At 43.3% G+C, this 25030-nt stretch overlaps 1 protein-coding gene across 1 annotated transcript in view; it reads left to right on the top strand.

The window, feature by feature from the left end:
• The first annotated feature begins 1813 nt into the window (after positions 1–1813).
• The window catches only part of LOC144588120 (uncharacterized), a 34631-nt gene continuing 11414 nt past the window's right edge, over positions 1814–25030 (top strand). The window contains exon 1 of the mRNA XM_078390263.1: positions 1814–2733. The gene's annotated coding sequence lies outside the window, so the exon portion shown is untranslated. The remainder of the gene's footprint in view (positions 2734–25030) is intronic.

Here is a 25030-nt window from a genome sequence, read left to right as displayed (position 1 = left end):
TAAGCATTGTTGATTTGCTAAATATATAAAAAAACCTTTAAATAACACCAGGATAGCTGGTGTGAAATGAGGAAAGTGGGTGGGAAGTCATGTGGATGATCTTTGGCAGTGGATGTTGTTTTGTCAGGTTGAATGTGCCCCCAGGTTGCTGGCCAAATCGAAAAGAGGCTCTCTCCTCAACTCCTGTTTCAACTGAAGATTCTCAAGGTGGCCCTCTCCATATGTTGGACAAGAAATGCTGTCCTTTCCATGACGAAAACTGTCATCCCCAAGGAATTGAAGGATGCTATTTTGAGGAAGGCTGTTTTAATGGTTGTGGAGCAGAATGGAAGTCACTGGTGAAATCCTGTCATGCCACTATGCAGGTCTAATTTTTGGGATCAAATAGCTGTAATTTAAGAAATCTCCACATACTCAGCACGCAGCAAACAATGTTTATGGAGATTTCTTAACTTATAGCAATTCACTTCCAAAGATTATGTGTTTTGCATGGCTGCATAACAGAATTTCAGACACTGTGTTTTTCATTTGCTATTAATCTTTTGGTGGAACACTTTCTTATACACTAAGAAGTGTGTGAGTGCGTGCGTGTGTGTGTGCGCACGCACGCACGCATGTATAGGTATGTACTTCCATGTTTCATTCCAGGACAGCAAAATGTAAGGAGGAAACCTGACCATAGTATTTCAGTCTCCTCTTCTTTACTCTTTTGGATGATAAAGGGGCAAAGTGGAAGGGGGAACATAATTAAACACGGGATTCCAGTGCGGATATGTAATGAATAATAATAGGAGTCCAGCTGGTAATATGGTTAAGGATTCTGAATTTTCAGGCTTACATGATTTGATGAGTTCTGTGTATCCTCTGGCTTCATAACTATGCAGAAAAGGAGTGGTGGTGAGGCCGTACAGTATACTGAAATCCCAGTTTTCTGATGAGACGTTTATGGCCAGTGGCTCATAAATACAGGTATTGGTGGTGTTTCTGCTACACAAATATTACTGGACCTGGTGTTACCCAAGGGTTTAACTTAATGTTGTGTTTGACTTAATCGCTTTGCTCTTTTAAGTCTTTACAAGAAGAAAATCAAATTCAGAGAAAAACAAAAAGGAAAGGGTAGGAACCAGAGAGGATTTTGTTCAGTTTATTTTCCAAAAGGAACTTACCAAAGATGCACTTTCCAACCTGATACATGAATGTGAATACAGCCATCCTTTGATATTTAAATTTCTCAAGAATTTCCCATGCAGCTATCCCAACAAAATAACATACGTATGTTTATATCGGGGAAAATGTGCACAAAAGTGTACATAATAATGGAATATGCACAAAACTGAATGCCATTAATGGAAATAGCTCACAAAAGACCATTATGAAGCAAAGTTACATATTGAAAATAATATATTTGGGGGAAGATATACAAAAATGCACACATGTTTTCATGAAAACTCTGAAGTAAATTAATTTGAAAACAAAACAGAATACATTTAATATGTGAAAATGTTTACTCTCCTGTTTCAGTTTGCTTCACAATGTTTTCTTGTACAAATTCCTACTATCTGCTCCATAACAATCCCATTAACTATTCTTTTTTAAAAAATGAGAAAAGTGGAAAAGAGAAAAATGTAACATAGATAAGAAATGAAATGTGTAGTGATACTTCATAAATTAGGGATGGGCCCTTGTAACTCTAAAACAAGAACTGTGGGGAACCCAGACATTGATTTATAAGGCCCACTTCCTGGAGGCTCTTTGGAGTTTGATTCTGCTCTAAAAGAAGCCCCATGATTCCAGCTGGTCTTGTTCTAGTGGTAAATGGAGGGTGTTACATACAGCACTGATGTTACCTGTCTGTCATGGGTTGGAGGGAAAGTTCCATCCTATGGGGAGTGGAAGGCGGGACATCAGGAGGAGGGGCTGTACTGTATATATATGTGAAGCCTGTGTGGAGAAGTTTAGAGAAGAGCTGAGGGAAGCTGGAGGAGAGCTGGGAAGAAGAAGCTGGTGTGGGAGTCTGTGTGTCAGACAGGGTACTACTGTGTGTCAGTCAGTACCAACCTGATAGGTTCAGGTGTCTGTATGGTTAGCCAGAACTGATAGGTTCAGGGTCTGTGCTTTATTTAAAGGTGTTCTGTGTGAACTTACCTGGTGTATGTATGATTGAGACTAAGCCACGTTACTGTATCTTATTCACTTGATCATTTTATTTTCCCTGTGTGTGATTTAAATAAACCTTATTCCTTTATTTGTTAAAAATCCATTCCTGGTCTGTGTGACTCCTTACAGGGAATGGTTGGTGGCAGCTTAGTGAAAGTGTGGCATCCTCCAGTAGGTCTGGGTTTGTCACATTAATTGGTGTCCAGCGTGTGGGATACGACTGGTCCAGTTGTCCAGTGGTCCAGCAAAGCCTTGGCAAGTGTGCCCAGAGCAAGGGGGGTCTAGTCAGGGACAATCTGAGGGCGCGTAGGTAATCTTCTAGGTGTACCTCACGGGGAGGTGCGCTAGTGGAAGAACGTGCCAACTGGGGAGACTAGATTAGGGAGCTCTGAGGCAACCTGTTTTGGCGGGAAAAAAGCTGAGGCAAAACTGTGTGAAGTAGCAGTGATCTAGCCTGCCTGCTGAGAGGCCTAGCAGAGGGGGGTAGACTCTGGCTGGCTACAGTTGCAAGTTAGTGCTGAAGAACAGCAGCAATCTATAGAAGGCTGGTTCTGAGGCAAAAGAAAGAAAAAAAAAGTGGTCGCTTTATTCTGAGGCTTGACTTTTGAAAGCAGCCTGTTCTGGGGGGGGATTATGCCCTTGACTCGAAGCCAAATGGCAGGAATGGGTGAAGTGAAAGACCCCCAGGTAGACCAAGGTTCTGAGGATGAATTTGGCTCAGTGCAGGGTGACAGCACGGGAGAACAGAGCCCAGAACTCAGAAAATTGCTCCTAGCCCAACAGCATGAACTGAGGGTGAGGGAAATGGAGGAAAGATTAGAGAGAGAAAGAATGGAGGAAAGAGAGAGACAGAGACGATTTGAAATGGAATTGGAGAGAGAGAAAATGGCATTTGAGTTACGAAAATTGGAACTGATGAACCAGAATAATAATAACAATAGGGATTCTGAGGGAGGCCAATTGTCTAAAGCTGACCTGAAGAAATTCCCTGTGTACCACAAGGGAGATTGCCCTGAGGTGTTCTTTTCCTTAGTGGAAAGAGCGTTTGTGGACTTCTCAGTAAGGGAAACTGAGAAGATGACAATTATGCGATCTTTAATCAGTGGCAGCCTGGCAGAAGTCTATGCAGAGATGCCAGAGGAGCTGCTAAAAGACTTCTCTGAGTTTAAAAAACTGGTGTTTGCCAGACATGGGATAAATGCGGAACAGCTGAGGCAGAGATTCAGGTCCCTCACAAAGAAACCAGAGCAGACTTTTACCCAAGTGGGGGCCCAACTGGTGAGGCTGCTAGAGAAATGGCTATCTCAGGAGGGAACAGAGACCTTCCAGCGGCTCAAAGACTTGATAGCGCTGGAACAGTTCTATTCAGTCCTGCATGGGGAACTGAAGTTCCAGGTGAGGGAAAGGAAACCGAAATCTGTGGCCAAAGCAGCAGAGATCGCAGATTTTATTTATCAAATAAGAAAACCCTTAGGTGATGAGGGGAAATCGATAGGTAAACCGAAAGAAACCTACAGCAAGTACTCTCAGGGACCAGGAAGAAACCAGCAAGGGGGAGGGACCCATGGGGAAGGGAAGCCCTCAGACACGAATCCAAGACCTCAGATTTTGGAGGGAAAACCAAAACAAGATGAGAAAGACTCAAAATACAGCAGAAAATGTTATTTCTGTCAAGGAAAGGGCCATCTAATCTCAGAGTGTGAGAAATTAAAGCAGCTAAAAGGAAATGTGCCTCATGATTTGAGTGGAACCAAGCCAAAAGCTGTGTTCTGTGTCCAGAAAGAGCAAAGCTCCATGCCACTGAGGGAGCCTGTTGCCATGGCTACTCAATCTGGAACAGTTACATCTGCTGATCAGGCTGGGGAAAATGGTCCTCTTGTGGAGGTCAGGCGCTGCTTACTTGTGAGAACAGATTCACAGTTGTTTGAAACAGCAGGGGTGGACGTAGGAATACTTGACCATCAGTATCGGGGGTTAAGGGATACTTGTTCCCAGGTGACCCTGTGCCATCCAGATATTATTCCTAGGGAGTATCTAATCCCAAATGAGAGCATAAAGGTGGCAGGGATTGAGGGACAGGTGATCTCGCTGCCAGTGGCTGAGGTACCTGTGAACTTTCAAGGCTGGAGGGGAGTTTGGCGGCTAGCGATTTCATCGACTCTGCCAGCAGCCGTGCTCGTGGGAAATGACCTGGCTGAACATGTGAAACGGGTGCTAGTGATTACACGTTCACAAGCCACCACGGGGACAGTTCAGGGGGGTACTGGAGAGCCCGAGACGGAAGCAGGTGGGGGGAGTTCCGAAGCTGTGGTGGAAACCTTAACCACAGACAGCCGATTTGGCCAAGAGCAAAAGGCAGACGCCACTCTCCAAAAGTGTTTTGAACAGGTGACCGACGCCCAGCTAACACTTGAAACCCCAGTGAGATTTTGTGAGGAAAAGGGGATTTTATATAGAGAGTCCCTGAGGAATATCTCAAAAGGGGGAGATGGGATCAGAAGTCAGCTAGTAGTACCTGAAAAGTATCGCCCCATGATCTTACAAAGGGGGCACTCTGACATGTTTGCTGCGCACTTAGGGGTGAACAAAACACAGCAGAGAATCACACAGAATTTTTACTGGCCTGAAATAGGGAAGCAGATCAAAGAGTTCTGTAAACAATGTGATGTGTGTCAAAGGCAGGGGAATAGCCGCGACAGGACCAAAGCAAAGTTGTGCCCTTTGCCTGTGATTGACACTCCGTTCAAATGCATAGGGGTGGATATTGTGGGACCTTTGCCCAAGGCCACAAAGAGGGGGAACAGGTTCATTCTCACCATTGTGGACCATGCCACGAGGTACCCTGAAGCCATTCCCTTGACTAACATTGAAACTAACACAGTGGCAGATGCCTTGGTGGGGTATATGTCCAGGATGGGATTTGCCTCAGAAATAATCACAGATTTGGGTGCATCGTTTACATCGAAGCTCATGAAACGGTTATGGCAAATCTGTGGAATTAAACACAAGGAAACCACTGCCTATCACCCTGAAAGTAATGGGTTAACGGAGAAGTTCAATGGGACTCTAATGCGCATGATTAGGGCTTACTTGGCAGAGAATCCAAACAATTGGGACCAGAAGCTGCAATCCCTTTTGTTTGCTTATCGATCAGTGCCACAAGCCAGTACCGGGTTCAGTCCGTTTGAACTCTTGTTTGGGAGAAGGGTGAAAGGGCCACTTGATTTGATCAAACAAAATTGGGAGCAGATCACCCAGGATGACCCACAAGATGTTGTGACATATATAGACACCTTGATGAATGACCTAAAGAGAAACCTAGAGCTAGCAGCAGAGACCCTGCAAGCTCAAAAGGTCAGAAAGAAAGCTTGGGATGACCAGGAAGGCAGGGAGAGGCGCTTTAACCCAGGGGAGGAAGTGCTTTGGCCTAGGCCCTGCAAAGAGAACAAACTGCAGCTGGGTAGCCCAGAAATAAAATATTTGGGTCACATAGTAGGGGGAGGAGTGATCAAACCCCTAGAGGCCAAGATAGAAGCAGTTCGTGATTGGCCTAGACCCAACACCAAGAAAAAAGTCAAATCATTTCTTGGGTTGGTGGGCTACTACAGAAAGTTCATCCCGAGGTTTAGCGAGATTGCGGCTCCGCTGACCGATCTGACGAGGAAGAAGACTGATGACCGCATCCCGTGGACCAGCGACTGTGAGGAGGCGTTCCAGAGGTTGAAGGAGGCCCTCATCAACTATCCAGTGCTACGTGCTCCAGACTTCGACCGGGAGTTCATCATCTACACCGATGCGTCTAACAGCGGGGTAGGAGCAGTTCTTTGCCAGGAGGATGAAAATGGTGACCAGCATCCAGTGTCCTACCTGAGTAGGAAACTCCAGAAAGGTGAGAGACATTTGGCAACCGTGGAGAAGGAGTGCCTGGCCATAGTCTACGCGATCCAGAAGGCCAAGCCTTACATCTGGGGAAGACATTTTATTCTGTGCACTGACCATTCACCATTGCAATGGTTAAAGACAATGAAATCCCACAATAGTAAACTTATGAGGTGGGCTTTAAACCTGCAGGACTATGACTTTGAAGTGAAGGTGGTCAGAGGGTCAGTGAACTGTGTTGCTGACGCCTTGTCAAGAAGACCTGAAGAATGAAGACGGCGAAAGAAACATGGACTATGTGTATATTTTGGTGACCATAAAGTTAAATGTATCTGGTTATTAAATATGCCTGGTTTGTATGAATAAAGGTAACTTGATGTATTGTAAATGGTAAATGTTTAAATGCCTAATTGATATGGTTATCCTAGTGTAAGTATAAGTAAGTATGGTATTGTATGTTATTGTATAACTGTTTTTGTATGTTTTGGATCCAGGTTGTTTTTTGGAGAAAAGCACTTTAGCTTTCCCCCTACAAAACAACTTATAAAGAGGGGAGGTGTTACATACAGCACTGATGTTACCTGTCTGTCATGGGTTGGAGGGAAAGTTCCATCCTATGGGGAGTGGAAGGCGGGACATCAGGAGGAGGGGCTGTACTGTATATATATGTGAAGCCTGTGTGGAGAAGTTTAGGAAGAGCTGAGGGAAGCTGGAGGAGAGCTGGGAAGAAGAAGCTGGTGTGGGAGTCTGTGTGTCAGACAGGGTACTACTGTGTGTCAGTCAGTACCAACCTGATAGGTTCAGGTGTCTGTATGGTTAGCCAGAACTGATAGGTTCAGGGTCTGTGCTTTATTTAAAGGTGTTCTGTGTGAACTTACCTGGTGTATGTATGATTGAGACTAAGCCACGTTACTGTATCTTATTCACTTGATCATTTTATTTTCCCTGTGTGTGATTTAAATAAACCTTATTCCTTTATTTGTTAAAAATCCATTCCTGGTCTGTGTGACTCCTTACAGGGAATGGTTGGTGGCAGCTTAGTGAAAGTGTGGCATTCTCCAGTAGGTCTGGGTTTGTCACAGAGGGCACCAAAAAGCCTCATTTGAATACCATCACCAAAATCAGAGATGGTGTCAGGGCTTCTGGCGCCACAGAAATGGCCTGGGAGGCTGCATGGTGCTGCTGGGATGTATGACTACCTTGTGATAATTATAGTTACTAACCCAAGACTATTAAACCAGAAGGATGTTTCTGGTATGTGTACCCAGTGCTTCTCATGTAAGAAAAAAAGTGTCTTAACTAGAATATACTTCTTTACAAAAGACAGTGTCCAGCCTCAAAGTGTACTGTATTTGAAGGGATGTGCTGTGCATGTCCAGTTTAATGAGCCATGAAACCTAGGCCTTGAAGTGACCCATCAACTTGGACAACAGGCAGAGCAGGCACACAGGTCAGCTGGTCATCTTTTACTTGGTAAGTCCTGATGTCCTGTGTTCCTAGTTAGGAACGCCTATGTATTTCACCCCCAAGGCAACCCTTTTAGCTAAGAAAAGACCCGGAATATAAGCCACTGGATGGCAGCTGCACCTTCCAAGTACTCTGAGTAAGGTACAAAACAAATGGGATATTTGTGTTTCTTCTGAGCCTCTGCTTTTAGAGGAGCGTGGGAGTAGAAGAAACTGTCTCATCATATTAACTCAAACAGTTTGTCCAAATAGCCCAGCATTATTAAACTTGGACAAGTATAGTTTCAGAACAGTTGTTTCCTATCAGCTGCTAGCTGATTCAGCTCAGATTTTTTTTTGCATGCAAAATACGTGCTCAACCACTACTCTGCTATTTCACAGTTACACAGAAGGAGCAAATGAGTAGTTGTATCGTTAGACAATCAAGTGTACCAGAAGAGGCCCCACTGATTATGTTTGCAAAAGCAGCCAATTTGAATCGTCTGTTGTTATCTCCTTTTTCTATTTGAACAAAAGTGTTTGTTTAGACATGATTGTGCAAGCATTCAAATGGGGAAGTAGTTGCCGTCTTAAACACACCAGGCATACAAATTTGATCTGAAGTTCTCTGGGTGGGGCCCTGAAAAATAAATGTGCTATCGTTTTTGCATAAGAACTTCCCGTGTGTGTAATGCATCTCTGGATGTATGCAAATGCCTTTTGTATGGAAGCCTCCATGGAAAACAGTTGTATTTCCTGTACCTGAAACAGATGTTTGTAAAATATAGACTGACCATGAAGCTGCTGTAGGGTCAGAGTTTGCCTTGGTACAAGTTATTCAGCATCAGAAGTGAGGTCGTCATTGTTTAGTCATTTAGTCGTGTCCGACTCTTCATGACCCCATGGACCAGAGCATGCCAGGCCCTCCTATCTTCCACTGCCTCCTGGAATTGTGTCAAATTCATGTTGGTTGCTTCGATGACACTGTCCAACCATCTCATCCTCTGTGTCCCCTTCTTCTCTTGCCTTCACACTTTCCCAACATCAAGGTCTTTTCCAAGGAGTCTTCTCTTCTTGTGAGATGGCCAAAGTACTGGAGCCTCAGCTTCAGGATCTGTCCTTCCAGTGAGCACTCAGGGTTGATTTCCTTTAGAATTGATAGGTTTGTTCTCCTTGCAGTCCAGGGGACTCTCAAGAGCCTCCTCCAGCACTACAATTCAAGGGCATCAAATCTTTGGCAGTCAGCTTTCTTTATGGTCCAGCTCTCACTTCCATACATCACTACAGGAAAAACGATAGTTTTGACTATTCGGACTTTTGTTGGCAAGGTGATGTCTCTGCTTTTTAAGATGCTGTCAAGGTTTGTCATCACTTTCCTCCCAAGAAGCAGGCGTCTTTTAATTTCGTGGCTGCTGTCTCCATCTGCAGTGATCATGGAGACCAAGAAAGTAAAATCTGTCACTGCCTCCATATCTTCCCCTTCTATTTGCCAGGAAGTGATGGGACCAGTGGCCATGATCTTAGTTTTTTTGATGTTGAGTTTCAGACCATTTTTTGCACTCTCCTCTTTCACCCTCATTACAAGGTTCTTTAGTTCCTCCTCACTTTCTGCCATCAGAGTGGTATCATCTGCATATCGAAGATTGTTGATATTTCTTCCAGCAATCTTAATTCCAGTTTGGGATTCCTCCAGTCCAGCCTTCCGCATGATGTATTCTGCATATAAGTTAAATAAGCCGGGGGACAATATACAGCCTTGTCGTACTCCTTTCCCAATTTTGAACCAATCAGTTGTTTCATATCCAGTTCTAACTGTTGCTTCCTGTCCCACATATAGGTTTCTCAGGAGATAGATAAGGTGGTCAGGCACTCCCATTTCTTTAAGGACTTGCCATAATTTGTTGTGGTCGACACAGTCAAAGGCTTTTGCATAGGCAATGAAGCAGAAGTAGATATTTTTCTGGAACTCTCTGGCTTTCTCCATAATCCAGTGCATGTTAGCAATTTGGTCTCTGGTTCCTCTGCCCCTTCAGAATCCAGCTTGTACTTCTGGGAGTTCTCGGTCCACATACTGCTGAAGCCTACCTTGTAGGATTTTGAGCATAACCTTGCTAGCGTGTGAAATGAGTGCAATTGTACGGTAGTTGGAGCATTCTTTGGCACTGGCCTTCTTTGGGATTGGGATGTAGACTGATCTTTTCCAATCTTCTGGCCACCGTTGAGTTTTCCAAACTTGCCGGCATATTGAATGTAGCACCTTAACAGCATCATCTTTTAAGATTTCAAATAGTTCAGCTGGAAGTGAGGTACAGTAGAATAAAAACACGATCAAATCACAACAGAAAATGGAATAAAGATGGAATGCTAAGAGTTACAATGATAACACAGACCTTAAAACATCCCCACAAAATCACCAGGACAAAAAAATACAATCCCCTCAACTAACACAAAATAACTTCCTATAGCCTGGTTGTGTTAGCTTAAGGAAAGCCCTCCTGATTTTTATATTGTTTGTGATAGACCATGAAGCAGCTAAGAACGTATGTGGACAGCACAGTTCTTGGACCATTTAGCACTGATGGTTGTAATTCAGGCAGAGACCTCATCAAACTACAAATCCCAGGGTTCAAGGAAGACAGAGCCAGTACAATTAAAGTGGTATAGAACCATTATAACTATGTGTGATACAATATGACATAGTTCAGTCCTGTAGATGTCTGACCAGAAGTCAGTCTCGTTGAGTATAATGGGTGTTAACTCCCAGATCTTCTCTGTTCATGTGAGAAGCAATCCGGTAGTGCTTCTGAGGTGGAAGGATCAGGCAGCAGGGCACTCTTGTTGCTCAGGTGATGCTTCACATTCTCCAGGGAGGCTCCTTCCATGTCCTCCAGCTCCCGGATGATAAGCAAGGTGAGGAAACTAATCACCTCAGCCACCAAAGAGTGGCCCTGAGCATTAAGTGTGTGGCCTAGGGATGCTACTAGACATCATTGTGTTCTGATCGATTGGTACATCGTGCTTTCCTAGAGGAGAACAGTAGGTATGAAATACAATTCTAATAGGCTCACTAAGGAAGGATTATTTTGCTCTGTTGTTCCTATATTCCTATGAAGGTTTTTGGGCACAGACAGAGATGAGAAATTTTCCTCTGTGATGTTGTCCTTGTTAGTTTGGTTTTTTTGTTTTGTTTTGTTTTACTACAGTTTCCAGAATCCCATAGCCAATCCAAAAAAGCAACATTTCCTATCTTCTGGGCACGGGAAACCTTCAGCTCCATTGCTGTTTTTATCTTACTTATTTTCCAGAAGTGACCCTCATCATCTCACATTTACATGGAACACCTGGGGCTTTGCCCCAGCACAGCAACAGATGGAGGGCAACAAAATCAATGGGTATTCAGAAAGCAAGTGGCAACATCATCTGGACATATTCCCTTACTTTGAAAGCACAAACTGTCTCTTTGGGGGTTGGGGCAGGAACTGCATCCTCCTTATTTTTCTTGTGTGGGGGGGCGTTGCTTATATTCATGTGTCTGGAGAGAATAGGTGGGAGACAGCATCAGATGCCCTGGATGCCAAGGTTGTTCGTAATGTCTCTACAATCACAAGCCTACTGGTCATGTATGTGTTTCTTTCCAGGTCCGGGATGTATCCATATGGATGATGCACAGATGGTCACCCTGGTCCTGTTATTTGGAAGAAACATTTCTATTTGCAGCCTCCTCCTACATTTTCTGAATCTTTAAGGGACGTCAGTTGTTAGGCTGGCAAAAAGTTATGCAAATAAAAAGGAAGAAAAGTAGCCAAAAGCTTCTGTGGTTGGAGAGTCGCCAGGAACCGGTTTTGCAAAGTCATTTGCGATCAAGCTCCAATCTATATGGATGACTCACGGCCATTTAATACAAAGGTTTCTGGCCGGCATTGAATCTTTTGTTCATTCTTTAAATCAGTGCCTCAGTTCAACAGCATGCGTATCACAGCGTGTGATCTCAAAATAGAATAGAAAGCCACATAGCCTAGCTACCTAATTAAGGAAGCTGACTAATCAGTGGTGAGTAATGTTATTTTACCAAAATGCAGATTTGGTTCATGTACATGTGTATTTTCATTGCCTGTAGAGTTCATCTACTTTTTTTTTGAATGGAAGAATTTCCAGCTTCAGGGGTGGGGTGCCTCAGGCCCTGGGACTCTATCCAGCCCCTCTGCAGTTCCCCAGAAATCCATGGCTGACTTTCTCTTGACACCACCATCTCCCATTTTCAGTGGTTCCCCCCTCTTTTAAAGGTTTGAAAAATGTCTTTCCTAAGGCTTAACTCTTGGCAGCAAGAGCTTTAAGCTAAAATAAGCTGGTATTTGGGGTCCTTTCCTCCTTTTGCCTTTGGTAGAGGTGTGCAGATTTGTGTTTTTGAACTACAACTCCCATAGCTGCCCGAGGAATTCTGGCCATTGTGGTCCAACACCTAGAATTAGCACACAGCTTTAGCCTTTAGCGCCGATCGCCAATGGAATGCAGTCCCTGAGAGCATCTCTCTGCAACTGATTGTAGCCCAAGGGCTGAAATACTGTAAGTTCTTCAGCCTTGGTCTGTAATCTTGGTCTGTAATGTGGTTTTGAAAACCCACATCAACACTTCACCATCTACATCAGAGTGGGGGCACATGGGGCCCTCCAGATGTCATTGGCCTGTAGCTCCCATCAGGCAGCATCTGGAGGGCTACGTGGTCCATACTGTATCCCCATGTTACAGAGCAATTCAAGGGAAAAAAACCCTTCATTTAAAACTCATGTATAAAGATACAATTTGTCTTTTCCCTGTTAATGCACCACCACCACCACCATGCATAGCTTACAAAACTCAAACGAGTTACATTTGATCATGAATGCCTGTCAGGGAATAAAGTCACTTCCTTCCAGTTGTTCGGAAAGAACTTTCACCTGACGGGATGACTGGAAGGTAAAAATAGCCATTTCATTTCAAGGGCGGGGCATGGTGTGGTACTGCAGAAATCATATTTCCATCTCCACAGGTGAATCGCTGCTCCTAGAAATCAATTACAAAGTGGGAGAAAGACTGAACAAGAGAAAGTCCTTTTTTATATACTTTTTTCTTGCATACATATATCCATCAGGAGTATCATGCTGCTGTTATTACTGACAGAATGGATACATGCATAGGCTTAAATCAATATTTGCCCAAAAGGAAGGCTCATGCATCCCACAGCTGCAAATTAACCTCTCCTTGTATTTTTACACTCATGTATAAGATCTCCAGGAGCCTTCTCGTCCCAAGGGGAAAAATTGGGCATCCATTTTTTTCACTCAGAAAACAACCTGTCCCAACTCTCGGGCACGTTTTGCTTTCCTCTCTCAGGCTGGGTTGGAGGAAAGAGAATAAAAGTCCTTAATGAGCACCCTAACCTTCTCTAACAAGTTTCAAGAGTGTCTTGGTGCTTTCGGGAAATGGTGTGAAAGCTGTTCCATCAATGGAATAACTTCAGCAGAGTGGTAGCTACATCTCTGTATATATCAGGCAAAATCCAAAGAAACAAAACAAAAACATGTGGCACCTTAAAGACTAACTGTTATACAGTGGTGCCTCACATAGCGACATTAATTCGTTCCGCAAAAATCGCTGCAGAACTAAAACGTCGCTATGCGATATTAAAAAGCCCATAGAAACACATTAAAATGCGATTAATGCATTCCTATGGGCTTAAAACTCACCGTTATGCGAAGATCCTCCATAGCACGCCCATTTCTGGTGCCTCTTAAGCGAGGAATCCATCCCAAAAAACAGCGGGTGGCCATTTTGTTTACCCGGTGGCCATTTTGAAACCGCCGATCAGCTGTTAAAAAATCATCGCTTTGCGATGATCGGTGCCCGAAACAGGGAACCGATCGTCGCAAAGCGAAATTCCCCCATGGGGAACATCGCAAAGCAATCGCTTTTGCGATCACAAAAATTGCGTTGCAAAGCGATTTCGTCATAAAACGAAGCGATCGCTATGTGAGGCACCACTGTATTTTAATGTGAGCTTTCGTTGACATGTCCACTTCATCAGACATATGGAAACAGAATGAAATATGAATGAAGTATCAGTTTCACAAGAAGAACATTCTAAATATTCATTGGCTCTTGGGTAATAGTACATCTACATGCAGTAATTTATGACCTAGGTTATTTTAGGGTACTGTTGCAAACTTTCTTCCAGGAGACAGAAAACAAGTTATAGGCCTGAGCAAAGATGAGAGGGAAGAGAGTAGGGGTGTGGAGGGGTTGGAAGACTGAGGATTCTGTAAAAACAAGAGGAGAGGAAAGGAATATATGAAAGTAAATATAAAAGTGAAATAAGGTAGCAGAGGAATCACATGTGTTTATGTTGGGAATACTTGCAGTTTTTACCTTTGAGCCTTGTGATGTGAGATGGGCTTGGTAGTTATGAAGAAAATAACATTGTCCCTGGGAGCAATTCTCAAGGAATACTGGGACTTTTGGCATAGATAGGATTGTGCTCTTAGGTATAAAAAGAACTAGCTGATTTCCAGATAGACGATGGAGATGCCAACTACTAAAGTTAAATGAACAGCGAAATTTGCAAGATGCTTTCTGCTGAGCCAGGCCATTGGTCTGTCTAGCCCAGTATTCCCAAATCTGACCATCAAGGGCTGCCCAGGATAATACTTAACTCAAATGGAATGTCCTGATATAATGTGGTAAAATCCCATCCAAGTACTAACCGGTCCCAACTCTGCTTAGTCTTTGAAATCAGGCAAGATCACCACATTCAGGGTAATCGACCACTGGCTTAGGTGTTATCAAGCTGAATCCAATTTAGGGTGATCCTAAGAGAGTTTTCAAAGTATGTGAGTTATTTAAGGAGTGGCTTTTACCAGTGCTGCCACTCACACCACATTGAGTTTCCATGGCTGAGCAGGGATCTGAACCCAGGATATCTGAGTCTCATTCTGACACTCTCTCCATTATACCATGTTGCCTTCAACTAGTCCTTTAATAAGCTGGTTGGGTAACTCTGTGGTTTAGGCATATACTGTATATGGCTGCAAAGTCAGAAGCTGGGAGTGCAATTCCCCTCTGTGCCTTCTGTCAGAAGAATCTGCCTGCATAGTCATGGGCAAGATGCACAGACCCAGGATGCCCCCAGAAGAAGGGAATGGTGTGCCACATCTGTGCATTCTCTACCTAGATAACCTTGAAAAGAGTCACCATAGCAGGTGGACAGACACACAATACTTTAATGGACTGCAACTCCTACAGACGTGGTGGCACTGTGGGCTAAACCGCAGAAGCCTGTGCTGCAGGGTCAGAAGACCAAGCAGTCGTAAGATCGAATCCACGCGACGGAGTGAGCGCCCGTCGCTTGTCCCAGCTCCCGCCAACCTAGCGGTTCGAAAGCATGCAAATGCAAGTAGATAAATAGGGACCACTTCGGTGGGAAGGTAACAGCATTCCGTGTCTAAGTCGCACTGGCCATGTGACCACGGAAGATTGTCTTCGGACAAAACGCTGGCTCTATGGCTTGGAAACGGGGATGAGCACCGCCCCCTAGAGTCGAACACGACTGGACAAAAATTGTCAAGGGGAACCTCTACCTTTACCTAGTTCCTACAGAAGCTGTTCTGATTGCAGATTCCAATGGGAGCCTAGCATGGGTGCAAGACCAGCTGAACTTTTACTCCTCTGGTGATTTTTCACCTCCCAAGTTTGTCACCTACTTGCTTTTACAGTGTATGCCTGTGTGTTGAAATATTTCAGACCAGCCCAAGATAATGCTTGAAGAGAACAAAGTGACATCCCATCCCATTCTGCACACCAAGTAGAGTTGGAAAAGACTAGCGTGAGACTAATATGGCCACCCAGTTGTCTTTCTTCCCTGACATGCTGAAAAATAGCATCCCTCAATAGGGATTGAGCTGGAGGAAAAAAAACCCACCCAGCTCAGAGGATAAATTAAGATTCTTCCTCTGCCATTTACCATTTCCTCGCTGGAGACTGTAAATTTGTGTCTCCTTTAAATAAAACAAAGAAACAGAGGTATGGGCAAAACCACATCACAAAGCCAAGAAACCCACAAGAGAACAAGGTATGGGGATAATAACAGGCTGTAGCTGGATCTGATTATGTGAAGGTCTCATTAAATAAGCTTCCAACCATGGGCTTGACCTTAATGGGGAAACCATATAATAGAAGATCTCAGCAAGCGCTAGACTTTAACCTGTTGTGGGACTTCAGCAGCTACTAGCAGTTAAACTGTCTGGAAGCAGTAGTCTGCATCTCATATTGAATGCTGAGGAAGGGAACAAGGGGGGGGGGAGGGTGTAGCTTGACCTTGAATGCAGTGCAGTCCTTCGGTTTCAGTTTTCTATAAGAAAAATAGGAATGGTGGAAACCGATGATGGAAATAGTCCACACACAGTCCTTCTTTTTAAAAAAGCCTTTTGCTGTCTGTAGTAAGTATCAGCTACTACAGCGACCACAGGCAGTTATGTGGTCGCTGTAGTAGCCATCTCCATTCTGTCCCAAGAAAAGAAGATATCTAGTAAAGTCAAAAATGTATTTGTGATTTAAAAAAAAACACACAACAGCAACAACTTGGTCCTCTTAAAGGTTTTGCACTACTGCTGCTGTCTGGTTCTCTCCCTCATTTTCCTTTTTACACACTTCTCTGAACTTTGATTTTAACAATCAACTTTGTGTGTCGACAGAGCACTTCCAGCATACTGTAAGCCTCTCAGCAAGCAAAGCCTGCACTTTTTTTAAATTTTATTTTCAGTCAGATGGAAGCCGGCTGGGACAGGACGTCATATAGGCAGACAAACACCCACCCACCCAACACAAGTAGGTGTGTGTTTGTATGTGTATGAAAAATTTAGATCCACCCAATATAAGAATGGACATTTATAGCACTGTTCCTATGTCCTTGGAAAGTACTGCATGTTTCTACAGTGGACCCTCTACTTATGGAATTAATCCATATTGGAATGGTGGCTGCAGGTCTAAAAGTCTGTAGGTCGAGGCTCCATTGACTTACAATGCATTGAAAACCGATTAATCCGTAACTGGTCATTTTTGTTCCATTTTGGTTTTTTTTTTCTGGTCTGTAGGTTGATTCTCTGGCTGCAAGTCGAACCTAAATTTTGTGGCCAGAGAAGTCTGTAACTCGAAAAGTTTGTAAGTGGAGCCGCCTGTAAGTCAAGGGTCCACTGTACTGTATTATAGATTACTGCTTAGAAAGTGCCTTAGGACAGCCAAGTATGCCTGGATTTTATTAAAAAAAACATGAGGAACTTCTTTTCTCTGTCTTCTTGTGCAACATATTGGTTACAAAGTCTAGGAAGTATAAAGGTTCCTTTTTTATTATTGTTGCCGCAAAAGACAATATCACAAGGTTTAAAGACTTTTATATATTTTTTTTTTAAAATAAATCTTCAGTTGTGTACATGGCAAAGCTGATTTTCTTAGATTTTCCCTATTTTCTACTGTATCTCATGGCAGTCATGTGGAATAAAAGAAAGTGGGAATAGTAAACCGTTTCTGACTATTTTATATTTGGAAACTCTGGAAAGAGTCATTATAAGTCAGAACTGACTGTAGTTGTTATACCTGGTGAAAGGTAGCCGGTTGTGGTGATAAGTTAAGAGTCCAATTCTTCCCATTGAGACTCCCAAAAGAAAGGCCAGCCTGAGTAGACCTGGACAAGCTGCATAGTCCCAGAGGGCCCCCCAAAAGAAGAGAATGGTAAACTGAGTACAGTGGGGTCTCGACTTACGAACGATTCTTCATATGAACTTTTCGACTTACGAACCCGCCCGATAGGGAAATACAGTAACAACTCGACATATGAACTTCCCTCGAGTTACGAACAGGAAAAAACTGCCCCGTATCTCCCCGTAGAGGCTTCTGGAGGGGAAAAAAGGGTGAGAAACTTAAACATAAATAAAAGAAAGTCACTTACCAGGCCTTGGTAGCCCCTGAACTGCAGGAAAAAGAGCACTAAACAGCTAAAAGCCGACACCCAGCAGGGAGCCTGGCAGCCATTTTGTGCTTTTCTCTGCTCCTGCCCCCTCCTCTCCCAGCCTAACAGCAGATTGGCTGGCTCTGAAAAGGCTTGGGGAGGCTTGCTCAGCACCTAAAAATCCTGCCTGTATGTCTTTGTGCTGAAAAAATCAGCACAACATGTTTTAAAACATGCTTTAAAATTGGCTTCGTTGAAAAAAAAGATTTCAGAAGTGCTTTTAAAACTGTTCCCTGCCTCCCCCCTCCTTTCCTGAAGTTTTCTTGACCTAAGAAAAAAGAAAAAATATCCCCCTCTAGTGGCAGAAGGCGGAATAGCAGCTTCCCATTAGTTTCCCATTAGTTTCTATGGACGGAAAAGAGCAGATACGGATTAAATGGTTTTCAATGCATTCCTATGGGAAATGCAGATTCGACCTACGAACTTTTCGACCTACGAACTGCCTTCCAATATGGATTAAGTTCGTAAGTCGAGATCCCACTGTATGTATTCGCGAAGGCTTTCACAGCTGGGATCTAATGGTTGTTGTGGGTTTTTTGGGCTCTTTGGCCATGTTCTGAAGGTTCTGAAGGCATGTTCTGAACCTTCAGAACACGGCCAAAGAATCGGAAAAACCCACAACAACCACGGGTAAACTGAGTACTTTATTCTTAGGAAACCCGGAAAAAGATCGCCATAAGTTGGAACTGACTTGACAACACATAATCATCACCATCAGAACTGTAAATCAAGAAGCTACAATTAATCTTCATTTCATATATTATGGAGGCAGTATGGCAGCCACCAAAGAAAGTGACTCTCCTCAGCTGGCGGACATACATAGTAGGATCATCATGTTAATATGGGTTTGGCAGCCACTAGAAATCAGAAGGGCCTATGGTTTGCTTGTTTGTTTTATAGGCTAACTTTCTCCCAGCATAAGGGGACTTGAGGCGGCCATCAGTACTAAAAAGAATAGAATTAAAAACATAAGTTAAACATTAATAAACAAACTATGAACTAATTAAAGTACAATTGAATAATTAAAAGCAGCTAAACATTAAAAACAATCTTACCTAAAAATGGCATTCAAGGACTCAACCACGATTGTTAAAAACCTGCCTGAAAAGATGAGTCTTCAGCTAATAGCAGAAGGATAAAGGGGATGGTGCCCGACCTGACCTCCCGAGGGAGAGCATAACATAACCTGGGAGCAGCCACAGAGAAGGCCCCCTCTTGTGTCCTCATCAATCGTGCCTGTGCTGCCATTGGAACTGAGAGAAGGACCTCGTCAGATAATCTTAAACGATGAGAAGGTTCATACAAGATATAGTCCTTCAGGTAGCCTGGAGCCAAGCCATGTAGGGCTTTATAGGTCATTCATTGTTCTTCCTTCAATAGATCTTTAGTAATTTCACAAAGGGAAGTAGTATAATTTTCTCATTCTGTTTCATTTTCTTTGCAGTTTGGGGCCTAAAATGAAAAGCAATTCTCACATAGAGGAGACCCATTTGGATTCATGTAAAGATTGACATACAAGTGGTGAATTCAGTGAAAAGGTTCTAGTTGTAACTAATAGCTGGGTTTATGCCTTGGCTTTTTTTGGTTGGATCTTGGATCTGCCCTTCACAAGTGGAAACCTTTTGCTCATGGAAGTCAGTGTACAATTGGCAGGGAAGGGTCATCTCTCCCTCTGCCATTTTAGATTAGCCCAGGTCTGCCAGTCCTTTTGTGTAGCATTCAATCCAGCTTGAGCCCATCATCCTCATAGATATCTAAACACTGATTTCCGTCAAAAGGAAACCATGTAGAAATTGGTGGTGGTGATTGTGTTGGATATAATATTACAATTTTATCCACAAGATTTGAGGCAGGACAGACCTAATTAATCTACATTAAAGAGAAATTAGCCTAGGATTAAAACAATAGAAGCGGGATGGGGTGGAATATCATCCCATAATGTCCTCATTAGCCAGAATGGTCTTGATGAGTGTTCTGTCATGTGACAGTAAGTGTCTAGTTTCACTTCATTAACAATGAGGTTAATTACTGGCAAGAAAGCAGGTAGATTTGCTGTCCTCCCCCTCTCCTGCCCCTAACCATTCATGGGTGGGAATTCAAGCTCCTCTTACCACCTAATGGCTTCTAATGTGCCTCTATTTGTAAAGGCAAGACAGGTAGAACAGGGCCATTTTTCAAACTACGATGACAAGAGTGTGTTTTATTTGGAACTTGGGGCACCTAAATGAAGACATGGGGGCAACCAGCAACTCCTAGAATAGCAGGACAGGTCTGTCACGAGAAGAACAGGAAGTGGTTCTATAAGGAGACAGAGACAGCTCTCCAGTTTACATCAGGTAAAATGGTAGGCCCATCCACTATCTGGCAAATGTGGACAAGAGAGATTTTCCAGTCCCCAAAGCGCATCTGCAATCTTGCACCAAGCGGTTCTGTCCCACTGACCTTTGGAAAGGTTCTCCTTCATCTGTGCCTGCTGTGGGAACCTGAGATTTTTATACTACTAGTGGACTGAAAGTGAGAACTGAAGGCTCAAAGATTCCCAGCAACACTTTATGTCTTCTCTTGTAGAAAATCTGAAGGGATCATGGTGGTGTGAGTCATTGGCATCTGAGGAAAGAGGAAGTCAGGGCAACTGTGTGGATGCCAGTCCTAGACAGCTGGCTGCCTAATGCAAATGAGAAGCAGCTCCCTCATAACATAACGAGGTTGAAATGTTACTACTCAATAGTAGTGTGTGGCTGCAGATTAGCTAGTGGCTCCTGGACAGGCTATGTGGCAGGCAAGATTCTTCCGACACAGGGGAATAGCTAGAAGGCCATCATTGTTGCCCTCCTGTATCTGCCATATTAAGCAATTGACTCATTGTACTTAATGATAGAGCTATCCTTGAAAGCAGCAAGAGGAAAGAACTAAAACTCTTTTGCACTGGCTGAAGCTAGTTGTCAAGTCTCTGAAGATTAACCTCATCCCTCAGCAGATTCATTAATTTATTTCCTTTTCCCTTTTTGCTCACTAATCCTCAGGCAACCAACATCTAAAAAAGTTTGATTGTTTTGTTTGGACCACAGGTCTCAGAATATCCTAGGCCTAGGCCATGCTAGGCCTAGGCCTAGCTGGACCATAAAGAAAGCTGACCGCCGAAGAATTGATGCCTTTGAATTGTGGTGCTGGAGGAGACTCTTGAGAGTTCCCTGGACTGTAAAGAGAACAAACCTATCAATTCTAAAGGAAATCAACCCTGAGTGCTCATTGGAAGGACAGATCCTGAAGCTGAGGCTCCAGTACTTTGGCCATCTCATGAGAAGAGAAGACTCCTTGGAAAAGACTTTGATGTTGGGAAAGTGTGAAGGCAAGAGGAGAAGGGGACGACTGAGGATGAGATGGTTGGACAGTGTCATCGAAGCAACCAACATGAATTTGACACAACTCCGGGAGGCGGTGGAAGATAGGAGGGCCTGGCGTGCTCTGGTCCATGGGGTCACGAGGAGTCGGACACGACTAAACGACTGAACACACAGGCCATGCTGGCTGGTGGATGCTGGGAGCTGTAGTTCAGAAAATAAATTTCGTAAGGCATGGCATGATGGGCCAGCGCTGGATCCTTAATGTAGTATGTACCTTGAAGCTTGGTTAGAATGTTCTCAGCCAATTCCCAAGAGAGCTTCATCCTGCCCATGATTGTTAACCTGACATACTAAGTTGACAGCCAGCTTCCTCTATCCCAAACCTGCTGAAGGTTTTCTTCCTTTCTATGGCTTTTGTGTGTCACTTACTTAATTACAGAATCAGCAGAATTGTTCTGTAGTTATTTCTAGTCTACATGTTTGAATGCTTCCCCTTTAAAAATAATAAAGAAGCACCTCCAGGACATGGCCAAACAGCCCGAAAAACCTACAACAACCATCGGATCCTGGCCGTGAAAGCCTTCGAGAATACAAGAAGCAAAAGCCTTCACCTGCAGAGAAAACTATCATGACACTCTTCTTTTGTATGGGCGAATACTGAAACACGCCAATAACAATATAAAGTGATACAGTCCATCAACAGGTGAACCATGTAATTCTCATGATCATGTAGCTCAGCTTTTAATTTCTCTTACATCTAATATTGATTTGGCCTTGGGAAGAAACAGCAGTTGTTTATGCATGTGTGATGATTGATTGTACAGGTACACTGTATTTCCCATTCCCACAATATATTGTTGTGAAAATATCAATCTTGCATGCACTATCACTGGGTATCAGTGGGAGGGAGCTTTACATCCTAATGTGATTGTCCTTTGCCACTAACCTGGTTAGTAAAATTCTTTTCCCACCTCTGGCATTTGAGGCAAGCTGCCGCCCCTGCTTCCTGTTTAGTTTTTGCTTGTTTCTCTTGGTTTTTGTTGATAGCTCTCTTCTTCTTCTGACCTTTCTCCAAGCAACAAGCAAGGAGGGCTTTCCACATGCTGAAGACTCCAGTTTTCCTCCTCCCTCCCACTTCTGACTGTTACTATAGATGATAACTGTGAGTAAAGATACTGTTTTCTACCAAATTTTTTCTAGAGTGATTTTTATCATATAAATTACTAGTTTATGTGCAAAAGAAACCAAGGAGGGGACTGATGAGACTGAGCTGATCTCTCCATGTTTCTGTGTTGTTGTTTTGCCTCATACTCTGCTGAAAGGAATCACCAAAATTCCCCAATATATATTACCTCCAGTATCCAAGGCAAGATGTTTCTCAGAAGCAATTACTGAAAGGGCTACAAGTAGGAAAGGATTGTTGTTTTCACATCCTGCTTAGCAATAGGTGAGAATTTATTTTGGTACACTAAAATACATTTTTGACTGGGATTGGTGTTATGGTTTTTAGTACAAAACTAGAAGAGTTTGGTAGTCTGAAATGGACAGAGTAGACCCTTATTCGTATATCGTGGGCCATCCAAGGTGTGGTAAATGTAGTAGCTGAAAAAAAAGAAGGATCACTTTGGTGTGATAGGTTGTTGGAAAGTAAACACAAGATTAATTTGCAAGTCTAATTTGCCCACGTTCATCTCTCTGAAGAAATCCCATTGTTGGGGGGGGGGAAGAGAAGCTAATAATAGGTAATAAACATTGTTATGTAATGTTCAGTTAGACACACAAGTCGTCTAGATCTGAGCACAATGTAGGCTTTAACAAAGAGTGCCAAGGGGGCAGAGTGGGAATAGAAAACTATTGCAATCAATCTTATCTCTCAGGGGTCTCTCACAATTCTGACAAAAAATGCCTCTGGACTAAAAGGTAGAAAACAAAAGTTACAAGGAAAAGACACTATTGTAAAATGTGTGGTGGTATTAACAGTAGTATCAAGGGAAAGCTCTGGTGGTCTCAATCAAGAAAACAGTGGATGGAGTAAGTAGGCATGTGTTGTTCCTCAGTTTAGGCATCAGGTTATCCTGCAGTTTAAGATGTAAAATAGCTTGAGCTTGTATTGTTAGAAAGACCCAGAAAGCCAGGAATGCTTTTCCTAATCCATTTAAAAAAACAAGATCTGGAGGTCTGGTTTTGTATGACCGTACTGTTCAATGGCAGATTTGTCTTTTTACTAAATGCTCCGAAGCAGACTCAAGACTGATGACTTGAATCTTTGCCACAATGCACCCTTATGGTACCAAAGGCACAGCACTCGTCATCAGCTAGGGTTGGACTGGTACACACGCACACCTGCTACCTTTGAATGATTGGCTATACTCACAGTTAGAGCCTATCCACATGGGCATTTGTACAGCTGTTTGGTGCGCTGATGGGTTGGGTTGGTCCCATCTTTTTTTTTCCAGCATCCACATATGGACATGGCCAGAGTGGACCAATTTGTCCCAAGCTGCTTCTTTTTGAACCCCTCTTAGGTGCAGGTTGGAGGATTACAGTTTAGTCCATTCCCAGCAAGTGCAGAAATTGAAGACTTCCCCTGATCAGTTGAGGAGGGTCAGAGCAAGCGAATTTTTTTTAAAAAAATCTGTCTGCTAAATTGCTGCTGATGCAATGAGTCACTTCAATTAATTTAATTTAATTTAATTTTTTTTGCCTGTGTATTGCTAATTGAAACCACAGTTGTGTGCAGTTTCTCTATTGGCAATACACAAGCAGGCGGCGAAAAATATTTTTTAAAAAATTTAATCAAAGTGACAATCTAGCAGACTTTTTTTTAAAAAAAATCACTTCTGACTCTCTGCAGATGATCAGGGGAAGCATTTAATTGACACAATGGTTGATATGCCATTCAGACAAGAGAAGCATGCCAAATGGCACATCACTCCTCCCCTTGACCTCAACCGACCCTTTGCAGCCTGATCCAACCTGCACTAAAATGGCCATTCTTGGCAGGACTTTACTGTCCTTTAATAAGAATTTGTTTCAATTGGTTCAGAAAAAAAGTATGAAACTCACCTCTCGGGTTACAGAAATCACAAATGTCTGCATGCAGATTCAGTCTTCTAAACTAAGCAGTGGTTCTTAACCTTTGTTACTCGGATGTTTTTGAACTGCAACTCCCAGAAACCCCAGTCAGGACAGCTGGTGGTGAAGGCTTCTGGGAGTTGCAGTCCAAAACTCCTGAGTAACCCAAGGTTAAGAACCAGTGTTCTAAAGCACACACCTATACATTCATATTCTTACATTTCATGCAGCCTATCTATATGCAAATCTGATTTTTCCCTCCTTGTGACCTCCCCACAATCTCTCCCCCGCCTCTGCTGCTTCTACTGTATCCAGAAAGAAAAAGGCCTGGTTTTTTTTTTTAATTGACTTCCCTAACTTTGGTTTGAAAAAAAAGTTTTATATGGGGACCATGGGTAGGGTTGCCAGATACATGGGTACCAAAAGAAGGACATAGAAAGACAAAAAAGAGGACAGAGGAGGACGTATTGAATGTTTCATTTGAATCATTCCAGATTAAACCCGCAACCAATACATTTTATTACAATAGCTGCCAATAAATGTCTCTTAGTGAACCGACCAAGAAACAGTCATGTTAAAAAATAAAAATAAATTCAGTGGAGGCTTCCCCCCCCCCCAAATACCAAAAAATTGTTTAACAGTCAATTGTACAATTAGTACCTTATAATTTTTATTAATTACACAACATATCCCAGTGCCTGCTGTTGTTGCTCCTTCACTTGTACCAAGGCGAGCTCTGCGAGAAGGTTTCCCTCTCTTTCCCACCTCCTTTTGCTGAGGTGGTGGCAGTGGCGGTGGCTGCCGCCTCTTCTCCCTCTCCCTCTTTCTCTGGCAGGCGCCTGGCGCGGAGCCCCGCTCTTGCTCTGGCTCCCCTTCCCTGCAGCTTCACTTCTTCTCCGCCAGCCTTCCTCAATATTTTCTAGCCGCTGCCGTTGTCTCTCCTTTCTCGAGTCCTGCTGCTTGCTCAAATACCTCAGGGCAAACTCACAAACTTTTTTCCCTTAAAAAAAATATCCTGCCCTTGTCCGGCCACTGCTCTCTCTCAACTCTCTCCTTTTCTTTTGCCCATTCCCTCTCACTTCTGGTGTGTGTGTGTG

Source organism: Pogona vitticeps, chromosome 3 (genome assembly GCF_051106095.1).
Source record: "Pogona vitticeps strain Pit_001003342236 chromosome 3, PviZW2.1, whole genome shotgun sequence".
Taxonomy (NCBI): Eukaryota; Metazoa; Chordata; class Lepidosauria; order Squamata; family Agamidae; genus Pogona; species Pogona vitticeps.
The sequence above is the reverse complement of the archived record's forward strand: the minus strand, read 5'-3'. Positions and strand labels throughout refer to the sequence as shown.